Below are 23,432 nucleotides of genomic sequence, written 5' to 3' on the forward strand. Positions count from 1 at the left end.
GAAGCGAGGAGAGAAGAGCGGCAGAGACGTCTCGCTCCCTGCCCACGGGCAGAAGCTGGCTGCAATGCCCAGTTGCCATGACAACAGAGAGCTTCCTGAATGACCGAATGTGGTGCCTTGATCGTGTCCAAGACGAGCGTCACGTACGCTCACCTTGGACACGACTTGTTTCAACGACCAGGTTTTGGTTTGTTTTAACCAATTAATTGTGTCTCCTCAAAACTGTTGAAGTTCTAACCCTTAGTACCTCAGGCTGTGGCCATATTTGGAGATGAGACCTTTAAAGAAATAAGTGAGTTAAAATTAGGTCATTTGGTGGTCCCCAGTCCAAAAGATTGTATCCATATAAAAAGGGAATTAAGGACCTGTGAACAGACACACAGGGAGGACAGGAGAGCCTAGCCCGCTGCACCCCAGGGGCAGAGGCCTGGAAGAGCCCACCTACCCAGGCCTCCGTCTGAGACTCCGAGCCTCAGACCGTGAGAAAGCGAATCCTGCTTCCTGAGCCCCGCTAGCCAGGGAGCTCCGTTGTGGTGGTCTCAGCAAGCTGGTGCCGTGGTCCCCAGGTCTCCAGGTGCCCCTGGAGTGATGGTGTTCCACTGTTGCATAGTTTGCAGGTATGTGCTGTCCAAAATGTCACCAGAAGAGACAGGATCACCTGAGTAACTGCCCTCCTCACAGGCTTGCGTGGGTGTGACAGTGACAACCAGCCCTGGTGTCTCCGTGTGTGTGCCGGCCACCGCCACTCCTGCTGTGTGGCTCAGCAGGGCAGGCGGGCTGAAGGGGGCTTGCTGCTCTCCCCACCCTGTGGCTCTCCAGACCAGCAGCTGTTTGAAGACAGTCTCACGTTGCGTGGCTCCTAGTTTCTGGAGGACAGCGTCGTATGTGGATTTCCCTGCAGATTTTATCGTTGTCTTTGGGTGCTTCAAGGCACCTCCAGTTACGACTGTTCCGATATTGGCACAACTGAACATCCTTGTGATTTTAGAAATTATCCATTATCTTTAGAAATAATAGGCAGCAAGTGTGAAAAAGGACAGGTGTGCCCTGCTTGGCCCCCCTGGCCTCAGGATGGCTCCTTCTGTTAGCTGGAGGTGACGGTGGAAGGATCATTGTCCCTAGAGCTACAGGGGCATGGGGAGGATTGCCCACTTCCACTCCCTGACTTTTCCAGCTGCTTTTAATCTCAGCACAGGGAAGACAGTCGTGGGACACCTGTGCTTCCCCAGTTGGCCGAAGAGCGGAACTTGCGTCTCCTCTCCCGTCGCCTGAGCTGCGATCTTGCCTCAGTCACTTGAATCAGGAGGTTCCGCCTGGGGCTCACCTGCCTCGGCAGTAGCTGTCCTCTCATTCCTGGCCAAGCGCCCAGGGCTCCTCGCGCTCCTGGCTGCTTCCTCGGGCCTCCTCCCACGGTACCTTTGCTGATCCAGGAGGACTTCAGCCCCCACTGTGGCCTCACCACTCAGACGTGGGGCTGCTGCCATTCCTGCGAGGGACAGGGCACGGACGCTGGCCAGGGCAGTCTGGCAGGAGAGGTGCATCCGTGGCCGTCTGAAGGCACTGGCGACAGCTGCCGCTCTGGGGAGTGCTTTTGCTTCTATGGCTTCTGCAGTTCCTCCCCTGGCTTCTCTCACAGGTCACCTGAGAAGCCTATCTCTTGTCCTTGCTGGAGATGGACAGGTGCAGATGGGTGCAGGGGCCCCTCTCCCAGCTGGTGGCCTCCTGCCTGGGCTCCTCAGGGTGTGCAGTGACCCGAGGTGCCCAGAAGCTGCCAGAGGGTCCTAGGAGTGTGTCCCAGACTCCACCACCTGCCCTCTTCCCTCTGGGTTGACCTGGTCACCGTGAGCTCCTTCCCCACTGGCTTGGGGATTCCCTTGTGGAAGGGGAGCCGGCTCGGAGCACCTGGGGGCAGGTCTGAAGAATGGAGGTGTATGAGGACATCAGGAAGAGACACCATGGACTTTGTTCGTTCAAAGGAGACCAAGGGAACCAAGCCCACGTCCTTGGGAAGGATGGGAGCTGGCCCTGGGTTCCCAGCCCTGGGAAAGCCCTGGGGGATTGGCTGTCCTCCAAACTCCTGAAGAAACCCACAGGAATGGCTTGGGGGCCAAGCTGGCTGCTCACTCCTCAGTCTAATCCTAGCCCAGAAAACTCAGGAGCCAGGGTCCTCGCTCACTGGGGAAGCGGGAATATCTCCGCTTCATCTTCTGGGCGCCTGGCTTCCTCTCTGGGCCCTCGTGTTCCTCATTACCACCCACTGTCCACAGACAGCGCCTTCCCGCCCCACCCTCTTCCAGTCACAGTGTCCACTGAGGGAAGTTGGGTCAAAGAAGGGTAGGGAAGGTGGGCTTCCTGACGCCCCTCAGAGGGGAGATCCCGACGTTCCAGCTTCACCCACTCTGCCGTCCTCCATCTCCTCACGGCAACAGTGGGCAGGAGAAGTAGAGCCACCTGACCACACTTAAGGGGCCAGGAGGAAACAGCATGGGGAGGAGGACATGGCCAGGCTGGGTCAAGAACCCCGGATTTCCAATGCCTGTGATGACGTCAGAGCTTACCAGTGTCCAGCTCCAGAGGCAGAATGGAATCCCTTTGAGGGCCCATCCCTGGGGAAGCCAGCAGTGGGCCAGCCCTGTGGAGTGGCCGGCCAGGCTGCCATTGCTGGGTGGCAGCTCTGACTGCTAAGGGACCAGGGGGTGAAGGATGGCCAGGGCGCCCAAGGGCTCTCTTGTCCCTCTGCGGGCTTGAGGACCTTTCCAGAGGTCCTGCCCCAGGAGCGGGGTGGGGTTCGCTTTCCCTCCTGACAGCCGCCGCGACTGGGCTGTCTTCATTCCGCCACAGGCAGCCGGGGGCTTGAGTCACAGCCCTACTGCTGCTGCAGGGCCAGCTGCTCCCCATTCAGATGCCCCAGGGCCTGTCCCCCAGTCCCTCTGCATTCTCTCTGGCTCCCTTTTGTCCTGTCTGGGGGCTTCGCGGGGGCCGCGCACCCCCCACAGAGCCCCTGGCAGCGCCCTGCAGGGTTGCCATGGGCACAGCCCCCCAGGCTCCGAGAACAAGAGCCCCTCGCAGGGGGCTGCTCCCTGCGACAGGCAGGCGTGTTTTTGTTTTAAATTACCTTCCGCCACGAGGGTGTGTTTTAGCCCCACTCTAAGTACTGTTGACAGATGTGTTAATTCATGTATTTAAACAGATATTTAGCAACCAGCAGAAGATTCCACTAAAAATAGGTCATCCTTCTGAACGGGCTTTTGAACATCGGGCAGGCGCTGCTGGTTGCAGACTTGGGGCTTGGAGCAGACATTTTAGTGTGAGCCTGGTCAGGGAGATGGGAGGACCAGCAAGAGGGAGTGCCCTCTGTGGGGCCACACCTGGCCCGCTGTCTGGTGCTCTCTGAGCCCTTCCTGTGGATCTGGGTCTCCTTTCCTCTCAACCAAACTGAGCAGAGCAAAGCCATTTCCAGCGGCCTGGAAGAGCTGCCCAGTAGCCACCCGAGGGCTTTCCTGTGGCACCACACACACCCCTGGACTCCAAGACACACTGTGCGCACAGCCACGCACCTGCTCTCAGGCTGTCCCGCACAGCCTGCTGCAGCTCTCTGGAGCCCGATTGCTTCTAAAGCTCTGGTGCGTTTGGGAGTTCCTTGGAGACTTGGTGGAAGGCAGGGCTGGATTCTGGAAGGCTGGGGCAGCGCCCTGGCATTAGCAACCACAGCTGAGCAGAAGGCTCTGGATGGCTGCTCTGCACCATGGCCAGGGAGGCAGCGGCTCTGGAGTAGCGGGTGCAGGGCACAGGCAGAGTGTGCCCAGGACCCCTGGCAAGCAGCTGGTGGGCACCTGGCTGGCCTGTCTGCAGGCCTTGCTGCTTCTGCCACCAAACCACCCCAGGGCCTTTGTGAGGCGTGGGGGCCTCATGGCTGGGAGTAGGTGGGGCAATCACTTCTGGTCTCCCCTTGTGAAGAGCCACACAGTGGAGATTAAGACCACAGTGCCAAGTGCTGATGCTTGTGCCTGTCTGCAAAACCTTGTACAAGACCATAGGTGACAGCCTGGGGCCATGCCCATTCCATTCATCCTTTATGGCCAGTTCCGTCTGGTTTCCCCATGCTGAGGGCCTTTCTTCCCAGCCTGGTGGCCTCTTGGTCCCATGCAGTGCTAGCCTGCCCAACCCCAGGGTCAGTTAAGAGGAGCTTGGCATGGGAGACGGACACTGTGCAGTTCGCAGGTGGCCTGGTTCTCCTTTCGGGACCTGGTCGGCTGGCATGAGCGTTGGCTGACTCTGGTCAACCTTGAGCCTACAGCAGGCTCCTGCTGTGAAGGCGCACAGCTCTGCCTGCTGGGGTGAAGGTGCAGATTAGTTGTAGGACTCACTGGGCACCAAAGAAGAGCAGGGAAGAGGGATGGAGCCCCTGCTGACACTCCACCTCCAACTGGCTGTGGCGGGAGGGCCACAGGCGTCTTGGCCATTGGCTTCCTGGGCTGGAGGCCTCTCTGTCCCCCAGTCCTGGCTGTCCCCAGGTGGCTTCACAGACGAGTGCCTACAAACCCAGGCCGGTTCGGGGTGCCAAGGGTGGTGGTGCGGGCAGCCGGGGCAGACAGGTGGTCCTCCCTGAGGCGGAATGTGGAGAGGAGCCCATGCAGGTGTGGGAACAAGCTTCCAGGAAGGGAGTGGCCTGGGCGAGTCCCGGGGAAGGTGAGGGCGGAGAACATGGGGCCAAAGGAGCGGGATTCTAAGGGATGAGTGGTTTCCATCGCTGCAGGAGTGGAGGGTCCAGCTGCTACTCTGAGTAGGGTTTGAGGGTAGGTCTGAAATTCTTATTTGGTCATAGGTCAGGTGTTGGTGTCAGAGAAAAAGAGGTTGAATTGGTGCCTGGGTTTGTGCTGAGCAGACGCCTGATCCGTGGTCCTGGCTCCTGAGCTGGAGGAGACTCGGGGCAGCAGCTGGGGATGGAGAGCCACTGGCCTGCTGGTGGACTCATTCTGAGGCAGACTCCCTGGAAATGGCCTGAGATAGGGAGCAGCAGAGCTCAGGTCTGCTCTTGGGCCTCACCTGTGCATGAGGAAAGCGCCAGGTTCAGACTGGCTTTGAACCAGGACACCCGGCAGCCCTGCCTCTGCCAAGCAGCCGAAGGCCCGGAGCTGGGAGAACCCTTGTCTGCTCTGTCCACGGTGGGACGGGGCTGGGATGTGGGGTTGGAGGTGACTCCCTCTGCTGAGAGCAGTTTGCAGAGAGCCTGTGTGTCAGCAGCGGGAACGGGAGGACCTTGGTCCTAGATGCGCCCGGGCGCCGCTTCACACCCACCCCACCGCCACAGCCACTCAGCCCTTCAGGATCAGCCGGTGTCACTTCCCAGACAGACCACACATTTCCCTGAGGAAACGATTGAGGTGTATTTGGGGAAGGACTGGGGATCCACACCACGTGGTGTGGCCAGGTTGTGACTTCCTGTCACCTCTGGTCACTCATTCTTGATCGCCTTTGGTTGTGAAAGTCACACCCTGTCCTGTTAGCAGGCTCGTCTGTCTTGCACGCTGTTCTGTGAACCATTTTGGAGCTCTCTGCAGGTTGGGACTTTCCGGTTTTCCTTACCTTGACTTCAAGGTCCTCGAACTGGTCCTTGTCCTGGGATTCAGTCATGACAACCGTTCCTGGAGGAGTGGATGGAGATGGGAGCCAAGTTCTGACACACCGTCTTCTCTCTTCCCAGGCCTACAGGAGATGACCACACCATGTCCCTGGGTGACCCCAGAGAACCTGTTTGCCCCTCCCCCCACATGTGGTCACCGTGAGTCTGCACCAGTGACAGTCTTCACGGCCAGTTGGCCAGCAGTTGATCCTGATCTAAAATCCGAGTCTGCCTCCTTGGCCCCTCCTGGTTCCTTGGGAGGTGAACTTCATATTCCTGAGTCTCCCTCTCAGAAACAGTGCCTGAAGGCAGGTGGGAAGCAGGGTGCGTGTGGAGGGAGGGCACCTTCACATTCCACCTGGGACCCTGTGGGGGGTCATCAAGCAGGCAGGGTCTGGGCCTCTGGGCACCCGGCACCATGAAGTGCCGCTGCTGCAGGCTTCCTGAGGCCTGCTCTCAAGCACGGTCCTGGGCAAGGGCATTTCCCAGAAGGCCCCAGGAGTGAGCTGTGAGCACCCCACACTCTGGCAGCTGAGCGGAGTCCTCTTGGTTTTCAAGGGGAGTCTGGGGGTGTGTGCGTAGAGTTTGAAGGTGCATCTTTGATATTTAGGAGCCACTCTGATTTGAGGGTGCCCTTCTCAAATCCTGGTGTTGAAACTTGAAGGCCAAAGTGTATCAAGAGGGGATCTCTAGGAGGTGACCAGTCCTCCCCTGGTGAACAAGATGGAGGCCCTCACAAAGCAGCGTTGTCACTGCCTGCTCCTTCTTTGCCTTCTGCCCTCTGCTCGATGAGGACACAGCCTTCAAGGTGCCGTCTTGGAAGCAGAGAGCAGCCTGGCCAGACCCCAGACCTCGTGGGGCCTCAAGCTGGACATTGGAAGTCATCATGTGGAGATGGCCTGGACCCAGCGAGTGGATGTAGGTGAACAGGTTGCTTAGCCTCTGCAAAGGAGGAGGAGACAGTGAAGGGACCGAAGGGAGGGGGAGTTGAAGTGGACCCCATGGAGCAGGAGCCAGAGGCCAGTGGAGGGTCATGAGGGAGCAGGCTGTGCCCAGGTGGCAGAGGCCAGGGGAGGGGCAGAGTGAGCCTGGCGCTGCATCTGCCAGCACAGGCCCTGCTAGCAAGCGCTGGCCTCGCTGACCACTGAGCCATGTGGCTTTCCACTGAGGCCTCACAGGTCCTCCCAGACTTGAGGGACCTAAGACTCGGCCTTCTGGGTCTGCTTTGGCCTGGGTCATTTGCAGGACCAAAAGAGGCCCAGTTGCCAATGTGGGTGGAGGTAGAAGTCCAGGGGAGGCTGCACCTCTGCCTGTCGACTGCCCAGGCCCTGTGGGTTGGCAACGAGCACCATCTCCAGGGCCTATTGGCCAGGCTCCTGCCACCCACCTCCTCCTGCCCCCGTGTTTTTCTTGCCAGTTTCCAGGGTCATCTTCTACTCCAACCTCAGCCGCCTGTGCCCTCGTGCCCTGCCACATGCCTTAGGTCAGAACAGCTTCCCTGAGGCCTCTGGGAGATGGTGGCACTGAACCCCAGGGTGTGGGCTGATCCAGTGAGGAGTGGAGACCCTCCATCACCCATCCTCAGCTGTGTGAGGGCAGGAGAATTCAGGCGGTTGCCCAGTTTCAGCCAGGTGGTAGAGTGGGCCCACTCCCTGGGGCAGGGTCTGTAGGTGTAGCAGTCAGTGTCCCGCGAGGACCGGAACGGGAGACGCGCTGTTGGTATTTGCTTATGCATATGTACAGGCCCAGCGGCGCTGATCTGAGAGGTTGAAGCCCCAGATGCTTCACAATCAAAGTCACCAGGTTGCTGATGTGTGCCAAGGTAGAAAGTCCACACTTGGCCTCACACCAAGACACACTGCACTAAAAAGTCTTGTGTCAAATCACCTTCAGGCTCTGTGCATAAGAGACAGACGAAATGCAGGTGAATCCTGGACTGGGACATGGATTCCAGGCCATGACAGCTTGTCAGACAGATGCAGACATCCAGACAACAGCTACATGCCCTGGGAGCACCCCGGTTCCAGCATTTCGGTCAGGGGTCCTCTCTCTCTCTTTCAGGGTATCTATCATCTCTCTGTCTATCTGTTGATCTATATCTATCCATCTCTCTATCATCTATGTATCCATCCTCTATGTGTCTGTCTCTGTATCTGTCAATGTATGTATCTATCTCTCCATCCCTCCCTTAACCATCTCCCTACTCACATACCTACCAGAGGCAGGGAGACTTCCCACCTCCATCTGCCTCAGCAGCTGGACCTCTTCCTGGGTCCTCCAAATGACCAAGGCCAGACACCCTGAGGGCCAGGCCTCCTATGGGAGAGAGAGAGACTGTGCTGAGGGAATTGGCTCATGCAATCACGGAGGCAGAGAAGTCCCACCATGTGCCGCCTGCAAGCCCAGGGAAGTTGGCGGTGCCGTGCCATCCGTGTCCCATGCTGAGGTGCACGAGAGCCTGTGTCCAGGGGCAGGAGAAGGTGGATGCCCCAATTTGGAAAGAGTGGCTCACCTTCCTCTGCCTTCCGTGCTCTCTGGGCTCTCGACAGGTGGGATGGCGCTGTCCACGGAGCTGAAGGCAGACCCTTTACTCAGTCTGCTAACCTCTCCTGAATGCCCTCGCTCTCCCTAGAAATGCCCTTGCACCCGCTGCCTGGGCACCCCTCCCAGTCGGTTGGCCCACGTGACTGCCCATCGCCTCAGCCATTTGCTGTCCTGGCACATGCAGGATCTGAGGACACAGAAAAGAGTCTCCTGCCCCATCATCCTGAGACCTGGCACTTTTCAGGAGCTTTGAAACCAAAGATTCCTTTACCCTGGGAAGGAGAGGGTCCTTCTTGCGACCTTTCGTTGGGTGGTCTGGAATGCACACTTACTCTGTTTAAAACCAAAATTCTCAAGAGACCACCACGCTGCCATGCTGCGGTCCGCACAGGTATCTGGAAGTTCACAGGACAAGGTGCTCTGTGCAGGGCCCGGGACCTTGCAGTGAGACCCTGGGAGCTCTGCCACCTGTGAAGGGGGCTGGACATGGCGTCCTCCTCCCTCCCAGGGTCTTCTTGCTTTGCCCACCCTGTTCTCTGTATCTGCCAGCCAACTGTTTTCCATTCAACACGTTGAAATTAAAACGAGTGTGTGGGGCACACGAGCCATGTTTACGTGGGAGCTGGTGACCACTTAATTACATGGTGATCACAGCCTCGCAGCAGCACGGTCACACAGCAAGCGCTGTCATTAGCCCTGATTACGCCGTCTTCCTAAGCAAGGGGCGGCTACATGGTAATTGCTTTTGGACCTTCCAAATGCGGGTGAGACGAACCCGCGGCAGCCTGCAATTACCGAGGACGCTTGTGACGCGTATCATGCGAGCCAACGGGGGTGACTGTGCAGAGCCCACTGGGAGGCACGGATGCCTCACCTGCAGCCCAGGGGTCACCGTCTCCACAGTCCCAAATCAATAAGGTCCCTTCACATGTTTAGGTCCAGAGAAAAGCTAAGGATACAGGACTCAACGGAGCCAGGCTGAGTCACGGTGAGCCCAACCGTCTGTGTTCCCGAGCTGGAGAAGGCGGTCTGTCTCAAGAGGGTTGTGGTTTCCTCTTCCTCCTTTTTTCAGATCTCAGCTCGGGCAGTTTCTTGGAGGACTCTGATTCCATTCCCTGGTCCTGGTTGGGTTCCTTTGGTAGGTACCTCTCAAACTAGTCTCCTTTCCCACAATCTATGTGATCATTTGGTGACTGTCTTGGGTGTAGCCTGGGCCATAGGCTCCCAAGGCCAGGTTCACTTTGCTCATCTTGGAACCCCTATGACTTCTTGGTGCCTACACATAGTAGGCACTCAAAAAATACTTGCTGAGTGGGTGAATGAGTTAACAGGACTTCTGAGAACCCGCAAGGAGAGATCAAGGGCTGCTTACCCGCTTCACACACTCAGCGAGAACCCACTGAGGCCTCCCAGGTCCAAGAGGGCTGGAATACCTCTGCCCCGGGGACTATACCCCAGCAGAGGTGCAACCTCAGATGCAACCTTTAACCCTTGGTCTGCCTGTGATGGTCCACGCTGAGCGCCACCCAGCGAGGGTTAAAAGATGCAGACGTCATGGCCAGCCAAGAGGTGGCCCAGAAACTCAGCTCTCAGCACTTCTTGGACACATTTCTTGGAATCATGCTAATGTGACACTCTGCAGTTCCTGCTTGGCCACAACTCAACCCTGCTAGAGTGAAAAAAGGTCAGACGATTGTGTGGACTTCGTGCAGAAGCTTCTGGAATAAAGGAAGTCTTTTCATGAAGAGGCACCTCCCTTGGGGTTAAAGGTGAGCAGGGCCAGTGGAGCCAACTGTCCCTCCTGTGGCCAGGCAGGGTGGCAGAGGCAGCCTCAGGAACTCAGGTCTCCATAGGATGCCTGTCAAGGACAGCGGCCAGTGGCCATTGACACAGGCAGAGCTACTGACCCTGTTTCTTCTCTTGATGGGCCCAGGGCCCAGAGGACAGGTGGGGTTCTTCTGACACTGTGATACAAGTCTTCGCCTGTTCTCTGAGCTCCTGGGTCTCTGGCCCTGAACGAAGCTCTGTGTCGAGCCCATGCCAAGCACATGTACCTGCTGCCTGGCCCAAGATGGCGTCTCTGCCCTTGGCTGAAAAGTCCTTCGTGTTTCAACACAAAGCAGAGGGGTCAGTGAGTGGTGAGTGCCAGGACCCCAGTGCTCCAGAAGAGGCAGCTGCAGCTTCTCACCTGGGCCGGTGTCCGGGAAGGCGGTGGTGCGGAAGGCCGAGGGTGTCCTGGAGTTGGGCCTCGCCCTGCCCTCTCGTACAGTGAGTGTGACAGAATCCCCCGGGGCGTCTGTACTCTGGAGCAAACCAAGGTCCTCTCTTGGACAGTGAGAGCCTTCCTTGCCAAGCCCCAGGGGGACTGTCCACACAGAGCTCTGTCCTCCCAGGGCTCCCTGGCTGAGGAGCTGAGGGCTGCCATCTAGGCTCCCCCGAGGCAGCCAGAGCACATGCCGCTCACTGGGCTCTGGATTTCTGGGGCTTGCAACTGGGCTCAGTCAGTCCTCTTTCCTGGTGGACATAGAAAAGGCTCTAGATTTTTCTGAAAATGGTCAAGAGAGAGTTCTGGAGACAGGGAGGTGTGGGACTGCCTGAGAAGGGAGTTCAGGGCCAGCAGCAGTTGTCTGGTCCTGTCCACCAGGTCCTGACCGCTGTGTGGGTCACTGACTTCCCTGAGGATACACAACCCAGACATGCTGCCCCTGTCTGTGAGGCCCGGGCAAAGAGGCCTAGGAGGGCTTCAACTCACATGGACGCCATGTGCCCTTCTCACCAGGCTGGGGGCAGTGAGCTGAGCTGCCCCAGACACGCTGTGCTCCCTCGGACTCCTGGGGTCACAGGAGCCAGAATGATGAGTCGGAGAGTGGGCTGACAACCCTGGAGGAGGAAGCTGCAGAACAGAACCCTGACGGCAGAGGCCAGGGAGCCAGCCCCAGGTCAACAGGGAGACGGCTCAAGGTCAACAGGGAGACGGCTCAAGAGCATCAGGGAGGTGGCCAAGGCCAGCAGGGAGCCAGCCCAAGGTCAACAGGGAGATGGCTCAAGAGCATCAGGGAGGTGGCCAAGGCCAGAAGGGAGTCAGCCCAAGGTCAACAGGGAGATGGCTCAAGGGCAGTGGGAAGATGGCCCAAGGTCAGCAGGAAGACAGCCCAAGATAAACAGGGAGATGGTCCAGTGGCAGCAAGAAGAACAATGACATGGGATGGGACCAGGAGCAGCAAGTCAGGGCTGTGCCTTCAGCAAATGGAGCAGGAGTATCTGTCCTGGTGGCTGCGGAACCCAGGGAGGAGGCATTGCAGGTTGCGGGTGGATGGGGGTGGACTGAAGTGAGGAAGGGTCTGGTCTAAGGAAGGCTGGAAGATCCAAGGGAGCCGTGGAGGGTGTCGTGGGTGGAGGGTGTCGTGGGTGCAGGGTGTCCTTGGGGCATGGTGAAAGGCTACTTGGAGAGTTGGGACCAGTTCATGGAAGTTGTTACTTTGGAGCCTGAATTTGCTTTGGAAAGCCGCGGGGAGCCAGCGAAGGCTGCAGAGCAGGGCAGTTGTGTACCTGGACCATGCTTCAGGAAGGTTGGCGTGGAGTAGGGGTCAGTGTGCACAGTTCTTCACAGAGTGGCAGCTGGGCCTTGTCCCAGGTGTGCTCAAACCCGCTGCGCAAGCTGCTGTTAGCCCAGCGTAAACAAGCCTATCCAACCAGGTCACTTAATTGTTACAAGTTAACAGGGCAGCGGCGTGAACCCCGGAGGAGAACACCCTTCATTGATACAGAAGGGAACGTGGAGTACCTTCTGTTTCAAAGTTCACAAAAGTGGAAAGTGGGCTCAGCTGCCTGGAAGCTAGACTAGCCAGAGGGGCTCCATCCACGCCTGTCGCTCCCTGTCTGCCCCGCCTCAGCCCTGCCACCTGCATGCCTCTGTGGCCTTGCCTGTGACCCATCCCCCTTCTTACAGTCTGGGTGGAACCAGGGCAGGTTCAGGGCACTGGGCTGTGTGCTGCCCACCGAGGTAGGCGTGCACGGTGGCCCGGTGTAGCCGCGGGACACGGCACGGTGGTTCCTCAGAGCTGCACGCCAAGCTACCAAGCTGCACACAGACCCCCTCGTTGAGCAGGACGGAGAGGAGTGAAGAGGGAGCCAACACCTGCCCCCGCGCTCACGGCCACCGCCACTGTCCATCTGTGCCCTGCAGGAATAGCGACGGGCACGCGCTGCACTGTGGACAGACCTGGGAGCTCCGCGGGAGGAAGGCAGACAGTCACCAGGGCTGCTGAGGGTGAGGCAGAGAAGGAGGCAGCACTTAACAGGCACGGCCTCCTCTGGGGACGCTGGAGAGACAGGTGGTCACAGGACACCGAGGCCCTACCCAGGGCACTGAGCTGTGCTCTCTCAAAGGCTGACTGGATGGCCTATGAATTTCACTTCAGTCAGGAAGAGAGAGAGGAAGGAGCCTGTCCCTGGCTCCCGAGGGAGGCCTGTGCCTGAGCAGTCTGCACCCAGACCCCTGCTGCCTGGGAGAGGTGCAGAGCCAGGCCCGGGCTGCGTGGGCACCGAGTGGGAGCTGGGCAGCCCAGACTGAGGGCCTCGGGCCTGGCTGTGTCCAGCTCACCCCACAGGCCCCTGCAGGTCCCACGTGCCCTCCCTGCTGACTCCCTTGCCCACCCTTCCTTCTGTCCCCGAGGCTGTCTCCCTGGGAGCTGGTTGAATGGTCCCCACATTTAGCACAGGGGCCACACAGGGTGGAGGGCGATGCTGGGGACAGCGAGCTGGGGACTCTGCACAGGTCCTGCTCCTCCTACACGAGGGTAACTGCAGAAATGCCTTGGGAGTGTCTGCTGTCCCCTCCCTGGTGGCCCAGAGTCACCTTGGAGGAACAAAGGCAGGCACGCAAGGGAGCTTTAGAGTCAGGGTGTGCAGCCCGGGTACCTGAGGGTCCTGCTCTGTCTGTGGTGACTCTTGTGCCGCCTGAGACACTGTGAGCCTCAGGTGTGCACTGCAGGGCGGGTCACTGCCCAGCCCTCTTTCCTCCGCGGCCCGGGGCCTCTCCTGCCTGTCTCCTCTGCCCTCTCACTCCAGGAGCCCACCTCTCCCGCCCCCTGACAGCTCTGTCCCCAGTGCCAGCAGCACAGGCTGGCTCCTCCCGTGGCCCCTGCCATGACCCAGGCGCCAAAAGTCCATGCACCTCTCCCTCCTGTCTGGGCCTGGCCCTGCCCTGCCCTGCGCAGCACCAGCAGACCGCAGGTGGTCCCCAGGGACTGTGGAAATGAGTGCACTCACCAGACTTTGTAAACTCCTAAAGCTGATGTGTCACCACTGCCCCATGGAACATGGGGACAGTCCTCAGCCAGAGCCGGGCAGTTTGTTACAGTCTTGGCCTCAGGCCTGTTTTCAGGTCCTAGAAAATCTATCTTGTTCACACCCTTCTTCCAGACGAAGGCAGGCATATGGGCCCGAAGTCTTATTTAACTTTATATTGCGGGACTTGTCTAAATGACATGTAGCTCTGTCACCTGGGTCAGCTGCTCCTGGCCTTCACGTGGCCAGCACACAGCCCACCTTCGTCTGGAACCCCTCCCCTCCCCACTCTGATGGTCATTTGGGTTGTCAGTAAACAGATCCAGGCTTTGTGCTGTCAATGGGTGACTGTTCTGGGTCTCAGCTCTGAGTGAGGAGGTTTCCGTGAACGGCAGTGGCCGGTCAGGATGTGTCCACTGTGGTCTTGCTCTCTGGAGCTGGGTGCTGCCCTTTGTGTGGGGCCTCTGTGTCCTGCTGTTTGCTGGGGCCACCTCCCAATTCAGCATGTGGATCCTAGCTTGGGCCTCCTCCTCCCTCCCCTGCCCTGGGGACCCGTCTGGTGACCGGACCAACCCTGCCACACACTGTCATCTCCACCTCCCGCCTCCTCCACAGTTCCTTGGCGAGTCTTGCCAACGCACCTTGACCCTACCCCTGACTTTCCTGGCCTTGTGCCAGCTGTGGCGAGCGGTCCTTGTCCACTGCTAGCGGCTTTGTGACCCTCACCCCAGCTGGCCTCCTACGCTCCTGTTTACCTGTGGTTTTCATGAGCTGAGCTGGCCGTCACTGTGGCTCGAGCTGTGTCCTCCAGAAAGATAGGCTCAGCTTCTGGCCGCAGGCTGTTATGTGGCCTTGTTTGGAAGCAGGGTGCTCCCCTGCATGTCCGTGTCAGAATGGGGTCCCACTGAATACAGGGGTCCTGGTCCCACACCTGGTGTCCTCGGGAGAGACACTGGGGCAGAGAAGGAGGAGAAGGCTCACGGTGCAGGCTGCTGGCCAAGCCAGGGGAGAGTGTGGCCTGCATGCCTGGACTTCCGCCTTGCAGCGTCCGAGCTGTGAGAGAGCAAATGCAGGCCTCCACCCATCCAGTGTGTGGTGCGTGGTTAGGGAAGCGCCTGGGGCCTCTTCGTTTGGCTGTGAAGGGACCAAAGAAAGGTCTGGGGGACAGAAGCGCCTGGGGGACAGACGGGGAAGCCACGCGCCCACAGCAGGGAAGCCTGTGGACTTAGGCTGAGCAGAAAGGTGGGGTAGCAGAGGGAGAGAGAGAAGGACCTGGGAGTGGACACTCGCAGAGAGAACTCTGGAGCACAGGGAGCAGAAGGGGCACGTGAAGCTGCAGGGAGGGATGCGACAGTGCTGCCGGACGCCGGCCTGCCTGGGCGGGAGGCAGGAAGGGCCCTCCTAGAACCTTCAGAGGGAACGCGGCTGTCAGGGCCTCCATTCCAGCATCGGGACCCCAGAGCAGCAGAACGATGAGATGCTGGGGTTTCGTCACCATCAGCCTGTGGCCGCTGGTGGCTCGAGGGTGCCGAACGCTGTGCTCTGAGACCCCTGCTCTCAGGAGTGCCCCTCCTCAGCACGCACTCCTGGGCTGGCTCCCCTCACTCGGGAAGGAGGTTCCCTGCAGCGCCCGCCACCCATACGGACAGTGTCAAGGGCTGTTGGTGAGGTGGGCTTCTGCTCCCGCGCGGCGCGCTCTTCCCTGTGCCCTGCTCTGCCCGGGCTGCCATGCTTCTCTGTGTGGGGGGATATCCCCCTGGCAAGCGACCATGTCGGGGTCTGTTCAGTGAGAGTGCCTCTCAGCGTTCCAACTGCAGGCGATGGCCACGTGGCCTGGCCTCTCGTCACCTGGCCCTGGAAGCTCAGTGGGCAACGTGGAGCCACACGGCAAAATTCCCCCCTTGCCTCTGAGACAGGCGGGTAGCTGTGTGTCCTGCTGTCTCAGGGTGACAGATGTGCATCTCGGTGGCCCTGGGAGGGCAGCTGCGGGAGCACAGGCATCTCCCGTGGGCCTCCTGCAGCCTGTCCCTGACCGTGGCTTGCCCAGCGAGCCTGTGTCTGCCCATGCCTCCCACTGCTGTCCACCCTGCCAGCTCGGCCCACCTCCCCAACCTGCCCCCTGCCACTCCCCTCCGGGACGCACGACCTGCTCAGCAGCTGTAGCACTTCTGGATTTGAGTTTTAAGCTGGGGTAGCGCCTGCCTGCGTGACACGCGCTCCGTCTTCACCTTCCCTGGAGAGAGGCTGTGGGGACTCACACGTCCTGCCGTCCTTGCCGCTCACCGCCGTCCTCCTCCAGAGCACTCCCATCTTCCCAAAGCTGGCCTCCGGCCCTCCCGGGGGCGCCTGGCTGGCTCTGTCCATGGGCTGGCTAGCTTGGCTAACTCGCGGATGCCGACGTCTCTTGACCTTTGGGACCGCTGCTGTCCTGCCGCGTGGCCTCCTCCAGGTCCTGCCCACTGTGGCTGGTCAGAATCACCTTCCTTCTGAGGGCTGACGGCTGCCCCCCGACGTGCAGACCACACTTACAGCGTGCACCCCGAGCCCACCCTCCAGCTGCTGTGAATCTGGTTGTGCAGATACCCGCCGGGGCCTGCTTGTCACTCAGGCTCTCTTCTCAGAGTGGAACTGCGGATCGAGTGGCTTGCTGAATTCCAGGGGAACTGTCCTCCCTGGATTCACCAGGTCACGTGACTCCCCGAAGCCTTGGGTTTGGCCCCTGCCTGCTCCTCCCGCCCGCTTGCCCTGCCCCTGCGCCTGCACATGTGGCCCTGGGCGTCACCCCTGCCTTCCTGCGCCCCCGCCTTCCTGCCTCGGGTGTCCTCCTGCGGCCCATCTTCATCCACACCTGCTCCTCTTCCTTCCTCTGTGGCTCGCTGGGTCCCTGGTGCTGCTGGTTCCTTGCTTGTGTCCACCTGCCGGCAGGCGCTCCTTCCTGGCTGCCCTGGCCCTGGGCCTGGAGCTGGGCGCGCACCTTTGCCAGAGGAGAGGGGACAGCGCGAAGGCAGCCGGAAGTTGTCCACCCCGGGGAAGGCCAGCGCCGGGCCTCCACGAGGGGCGGGGAGGCGGCTTGTCTGTGGTCGTATTTGGAAGGTGGTGTGTTAGAGACCAGCTCTGTAACAGGAATAGTGACCTAGACATTCTTTTTTCTCAAAATTTTTTATTTGTTCTTTTTCCTTAACTGTGACAGTAGCGTGTATTTTGACATTTCACACATACATGGAGTACGATTCCCATTCTTGTGGTTGTACACGATGTGCACTCACCCTGGCCGTGCGTGCAGACGTGAACACAGGAAGGTGATGTCCAGCTCCTTCTACTGCCTTGCCCATTCCATCTCCCCTCCCTTCCCTTCATTCCCCTTTGTCTAATCCAATGAACTTTTATCCCCAATTGTGAACACTCAGTCTTTGGTTTCTTGGGATGGGCTTATTTCACTTAGCATGTCATCTCTAGTTCCATCCATTTACCAGCAAATGCCACGATTCCATTCTTCTTTAAGGTTGAGTGATATTCCATTGTGTATGTGTACACATTCATCTACTGAAGGGCACCGAGGTTGGTTCCACAGCTTAGCTATTGTGAATTGAGCTGCCATGAACATTGATGTGGTCATGAGTGACCTAGAGATTCTGATGACCCCTCAGAGGAGCTACAACAGACGGCCAGAGCTTTTGTCAGAGGAACCACGTGCTGTGCTTCTGCAGCTTCGGGGGGCTGGGTTGTGGGTGTGTCCAGGCTGAGACTTGCTGTAGAGGACAGGCTTCCACCCAGCCCCGGCTGATGTGCAGCCGTGTGGTTCTGTGGCAGATGGTTTCCACGGGACCCGCTTCCTTGACTGCTGGGTTCCGTGGCATCCTCTGGTTCTGGGTGTGCCACTGGAGGCCATGGGTGGTGAGCTGCTTCCTGGAGCTGTGAAGAGTTCGAATCAGGTGGACCACGCACCCTTGGGGAGACTGGCTCGGCCTTGTCAGGGGTGCATTTCCATCAGACAGGTCGTAGTTAAATGCACATTTGCAGGGCTTATTTGAACTTTATCCCATTGATATAAAATGCTTAGTGTTTATGCCAAGTCGTAACCATGGTGAGTGTGTGCAACACTTTAAGCAAATTTGTTTCCCTGACAATCTCCGTGTCAGCAGACGCATTGTTCACACTGCGTTAGAAAATAGCTCCTGAGTGCAGTTTAGACCCTTCGTTCTCGGGGCCTGAGCCACTTCTTAGCAACCATTCCGTGGCTGCTTCTTGCCACGGGTGCACCTCGTGACCACATGCCGGCAGGGTGGTTAGATGTCGAGTGGGCCATGGGTTCCCAGGGGACTGGCCTGCTGTGGGCAGAGAGGTGGGGTGCTTGCCAGCGTCACTTTCCACAGTGATATGACCCGGCGGGCAGGGCAGGTGGCAGAGCCCCTTCAGCACCAGCAGCCCTGCCACGTGTCCAGTAGGAGACTGTCCTCAGTGACCTAAAACACGACTGGGCGGCCAGTGAGTGCAGGACTGGCACGTGGCCGCGGGCACAGAGTGTGTCCCCAACTGCGTTCTTTCTGCGGCAGCAGGAGGCGGCCCTGCTGCTCCATGAGGCTGCAGGTGCCCTGTCATTGTCCCCTGCCCTTTGGGACCCTGGGGACAGGTGGCTGAAGATCAAAGCCCACCTCAGCTCCCTTTCTTTAGCTACAGCCCAGGGTCCAGACAAACCTGAGGAAGTCGGGGCCCAGGCAGAGGACGGTGCTGAGCATATCCACCCAGCAGGGCTCTGGTGCTCAGCCTGGGGCTTGTGGGGTGGCAGGCTGCACAAGAAGGCCCAGCGGTCCTTCTGCAGCCATGTTGGGACATGGGTGGACGGGCCCAGTGACCCCGGCAGCCCACACGCTGGTACTCACTGTGCATTTGACGTGCGTTAGGCCAAAGCTGAGCACTTATTGTAAACAGTAAGGAAATCACAGTAAGAATGAACAAGAAGCCCCCAGGAAGTACTAAGGAGAGAGAGAGGGAGGAGGGAGAGAACATTTGGATCAAGGAAAATGTTTTTCCTAAAAAGGAAAGGAAGAAAAAGTCAGAAAATTGGAGCCTGCAATCAGGATCCCAAATGTTTCCTTGACAAGCCAGCTTTCAAGGAAGGGCGTAATTTATCATAAAAGAAATGTGTGAGTACCTCACGGTGCAGCCCAGTGCAGAACCTGCACCAGAAGGGGCCTCGGGAGAGCCCAGCCGTGGGAGCAGCCTAGACAGCGGGACACCCAGAAGTGACCCCGACCTCTCCAGGAGTCAAAGAAACAAGAAGGTGGACGCGGAGCCGTTGCACCCCATGCAACCCCGTGGACGTCCTGGAAAGGAAGGTTGAGCGCGTGGGAAGTTCTGGGGGGTCCGTGGCACAGGAGCAAGAGGAGTGATGGCTGTGGAGGAGGACGACCTGGTCCCTGGGGTCAGCCCCAGGCAGAAGCCAAGCACCCAGAAATCTCTGCTCGCGGGCGCCGCAGACTCCCTCCCCAGGCATGCCCCGCGGGTCTGAGCGTGGCATGGAGGAAGACGAGGCCAGGCTGAGGAAGCAGGAGCGTCCCCGTCAGCCCACATTAGTGTGGCCACCAAGGAGGCAGACAGCCCATGCGCAGAGACAGTTCTCAGACAGCGGGCCCAGGGTTTTGTGTCCATGGGAAAGACTCGCCCAGAGGGAGAGTGGAGTTTGCGGGCCTTTCCTGTTTTTGTCAGTGGAGTTACACATAGTATTTACTTTCTGAATTTAGTGGAAAATGCAAGAACCTCAAACAGTGGAGGAAATAGTGGAAGCAGAACCAAGCCTATGGCACCGAGGAAGCAGGTGCGGGCACCTTGCTGCAGGAGGCCCGTGGGCAGGGCGGGCAGGGCGGGCAGGGCGGGCAGAGGCAGGGAGGACGCAGCCATGTCCTGCTGTGTCACCATTGGGCCACCCTGTCCAGACAGCATCGCCGTCTCACCCTCGGCTTGGGAAGCTCCCTGTCACAGTGGCAGGGAAGTCGGGTGGCAGCAGGGGAGCGGGGCGGGGCCCATTGTCCCTGGCGCTCCTCTGTGTGTGTGTGCGGCATCCTGGCAGAACCATGGAGGACCCTGCCAGAAGGACCAGAGAGGCCATGGACAGGGGCAAGCTGAGTCCTGGCCCAGCGGGGATGAGGGACCTCAGCAGAGGACAGCAGCTGGGCCCGCTCCTTCAGACAGAGCTCCTGGGCAGCTGTGGTCTGACTTCCAGGCCTGGTGCAGAGGCCTTAAAGGTGCAGAGCACCCCTGCTGTGGAGGGATTGCTGCCAACCTGCTTCCGAAGGAGAGAGCGCTGGAAGACCCCACCCGTGCAGCGAGGCGCAAAGTGCACGGGAGGTGGCCGGGCAGCCGCACGGGCGCCGTCCACGTCGGGTGGGTTCAGGGAGCCGCATGGTAGGGTCTACTGTGTTTCCCACGCTGGCTTGTGGAGTGACACTTACCTGTGTTTGGAAATGCTTTCATGCAAATAAGTGAACATGCCCTGTTGAGAACAGCAGTACCTTCTCTCTTCATGGTGGGTGAGCTGTTCCTCAGCCGACGCCTGGAATTCCTTCGGTCTCTCAGTGATGACAGGGGAGGCTGGGGATGGGGCCTAGTGGCCAGTGGGGTTCCCACCTGTGGGCCTCGGGTCCTGCTCTCCGGTGACTGCGTCCTCAGCACAGTGCCCGCCAGGTGCTGAGGGCCACGTGGGAGGCTGCGGCCAGGCCTGCTCTCAGGGCATGCCCAGCTTCCTGCCCTGACCAGCGGTGGCTCTGGGGACCCCACGCCTGCAGGCGCTCTGGGCAGACTGCCCGGCCCCCACCGATGGCTGTGCACCTCTGGCCCCGCCAGCCTGCCGCCCCTCCAGTGTGCACGTGGCACACCTGGTCTGCACCTCGCCTCCGTTGCTGATGGCGAGCGCAGAGCAGAGGCGCCGGAAGGCAGCAGAGGCGGCGTGGAGGTGAGGCCAGGTCTAGGGCAGGCGGGTCAGCCACGTGTCCTTGCTCTGTGCCGTCTTCCCTGCTCTGGTTAAAGTGTTCTTCCTGAATCCATGGCGGCTGGGGATTGGAGATGGGGTTTCTTCTGCTCCCCTGGAGCCCTGCGCTCTTTTCCACTGAGCAGGGTGTTACCTGGAGAGGGCAGGAGGGAGCACTGGGCTGTGGTCCCTGGGCCGGGATGCTGGACGTGAGCCACGGTGACCCACACCCTCAGAGCCGTGAGGGAATGTGGGGGGCCCAGAGCTGATTCTGAGCTGGGGTCTAGGTTGGGTTCCCTTGGGAGACTGAACGCACCTCTGAGTGGCCAGATCCCTGGTGGGCAAGGGCCGAAGGCTGCGAAGGGAGGCCCAGACCTCCGCAGCTTTGAAATTGACACTCACAGCTGGGTGGGGCTGTCAGGGAAGGGATGGAAGGAGGGGCAGGGACAGAGGGGGAGCAGTGGCGTGGACAGGACCAGAGCTGGCGTGCTCTGGGGAGCTGGCATGGCTGGGCCGGTCACTCTGCTCTTCAGTCAGCCTCGGGGGAGTGAGTCTGTTGGTGCCTGTGGGGGCTCTGGCCTGCGGCCTAGCACACGCCTGTGTGGCACTCGCGGCCTCGGGAGCAGGCACACTTGCAAGAGGGGGCTGGGCTGCCGTGTTGCCAGGGTTACACTCTCACACCTGCAGGAAGATGGGAGGAGGCCGGCAGAGCTGCTGGGCAGAGCAGCGGGCAGGCCTCAGGCTGGTCTGGTGCCCAGCCAGACCTGGGGAGAGCACATGCCTTCCTCCCTCTCCCCCTGCACACTTGGTGTCTCCGACGCTTGAGGCAGCACATGACACCACATCTACTCTGTAATGAGTAGATATTCCAGGGAGTCCCCGAGGCCCCTGGTACCTAGCCGTGCCTCCTCCAGCTGGGAAGCCCTGTCTCCAGAATCCAGGGAATGCCCGGTTCCTAGCTGTGTGCGTTCTCAGGTGTGACCTGAGTGTGTGCTCTCGGCTCAGGTTTCTCAGGCGTCCTTGGCCGACTCACCTGGCAGTGCTCAGCCCCCCCAGGCGCCTTTCCTCCTCCTGGCCAGAGCCTGCGCAGCTCATGTGGGAGCACGTCCCAGGGTCTCAGTCAGTCATCTCCTTGGGGGCTTCCTGGTGAAATTGGTGTCTGCTACGCACAAGGTCCCATCGGCTCCACTCCACTGGGCTCGCACGAAGGCTCTTCGGGCCCCTGGGCGGTTGACACTCAGGAGGGGTAGGACGGCAGGAAATGGATATGCACTTCCTTCTGCAGCTTGGGTGGCAAACGCAGGCTGAGCAGACCACAGACTCGGGCTGGGTGTCCGGGTGGTGCAGGGGCAGAGCCCGCCGCACCCTGATGGTGCCCTCGCCGAGCACGTGCCGTGTGCAGCATCAGGTGAGCAGCAAGCACGTTCCCAGGGGGTCTTCAGGTGACCCTGTGAAGCAACAAGGCCTTCACTGGCCTCAGGGAAGGAGCGGCTGAGCCTGCGCGCCACCAACCCGGTGGTCTGTGTCTGACGTCCACGGCGTCCTCGGCCCCGGGAGCCTGGCTCTGTCTCTGTCAGCAGGGCGGGTGTCACACAGAAACACGCACAGGCATCCTCAGGGCCATCGGCCACTGCGTGCCACCACGTCTGCACCCCGTCCACTCCCAGGGCTCACCGAGGAGCAGACGCACCGTCCACCCAAAGCTGTGGTGCTGATCCTGGGTCAAGGCCAAGGGTCAGAACGCCTCCCGTGACTTGGGCAAGAAAGTCAGGTCTACAGGAGGTTTGTGACCGAGTGTGTGACAGACACTTTCCTCTGACATCACAGCAACTGGTGACGCCCAAGGTGGCCGGTCCAGGAGCTGGGGGTCCACCCGCTCCCCTCCCCCGGCTAGTCCTCACGCCTCCCACCTCCGTCCGCTGCTCCAGTATGACCGACAAACCCCTCTGGGACCCCAGCATGTGACAACTGTTTGGTTCTGAAGATTCGGGACACCCCAGGCTCAGTCTCTCCCTGTGAGGGACTCACAGTTTCCTGTGGGACTTGGCCAAGTACATGAATAACCCCAATATAACGAGGAGGAACACAGACGGCTGGGAGTGAGGGTTAGGGTTAGGCATGATTAAGGAAGCAGATGGGGAAATTCAAGTTAAAATTCAGTAAAAATTTAATTAAAAGATTATTTCCACCCTAAGATCTTTTGAAAATGAGCTCAAGCTTCGCGTCCCTCTCGCCCCCACCATCCTGGCTCCGGTCTGCTCCACGCTGCGTGACTGTCTTCCATCCTGTGGTCTTGGCCCCACGCCCCACCACAGCCGGGAGGCCTGGACCCTGGCACTGCTCCTGACCAGTGGACCTGCCACCAGTGTGTCCTGAGAAGGGCGGCAACGCAGGCCAGGATGTGCAGGAGAGAGGAGGGCAATGGGGTGACCATTGCTGGCCAAGCCCCTCCCCTGGCTCCCAGGTGATCCTGCCGCCTTCCTGTGCCCGACTTCAGGGCTCCTGGAGGCTGCTGGTGTCCCTCTCTGCCGTCGTTCCTAGGGGTCTGCTCTAGTCCACAGCCAGGCCCTCTCTCCTCCTGGAAGAGGCTGAGTGGGTGCTCTGAGGCCCGTGGCCCTGGGGTCGTCCAGTGGCTCTCGAGCTGTGGCCGCTCCCCTGAAGGGTGAGGCGGGTGTGAGGCCCGCATCGCCATGCCTGGGCGCTGACGCCTCTCCTGGCTTCTGGGGAGGCTCTTCGCAGTCCTGCTCCGTCACCAGGGCTGGCGCCAGAGGCTGTGGGCACAAGTCCTTGCGGTGCGAACCTGTCCCAGGACACCCGCGCCTCTCCAGGCTGCTCTTCCCAAGGCAACTCTGCTGCTCCGGCAGGCGGACTCCTGCAGGCTGGCCCTGCCACCCCAGCGGCCCGTCTCAGGAAGCCTGGGCCAAGGACGCACGCTGCAGTCACCCCGGACCCCCTGACCCACAGCTAAGCCCCCCTCCCAGCCCCCATCTGCCCATCCCTCTTCCTTGCCGC

Source organism: Sciurus carolinensis, chromosome 3, assembly GCF_902686445.1.
Source record: "Sciurus carolinensis chromosome 3, mSciCar1.2, whole genome shotgun sequence".
Taxonomy (NCBI): Eukaryota; Metazoa; Chordata; class Mammalia; order Rodentia; family Sciuridae; genus Sciurus; species Sciurus carolinensis.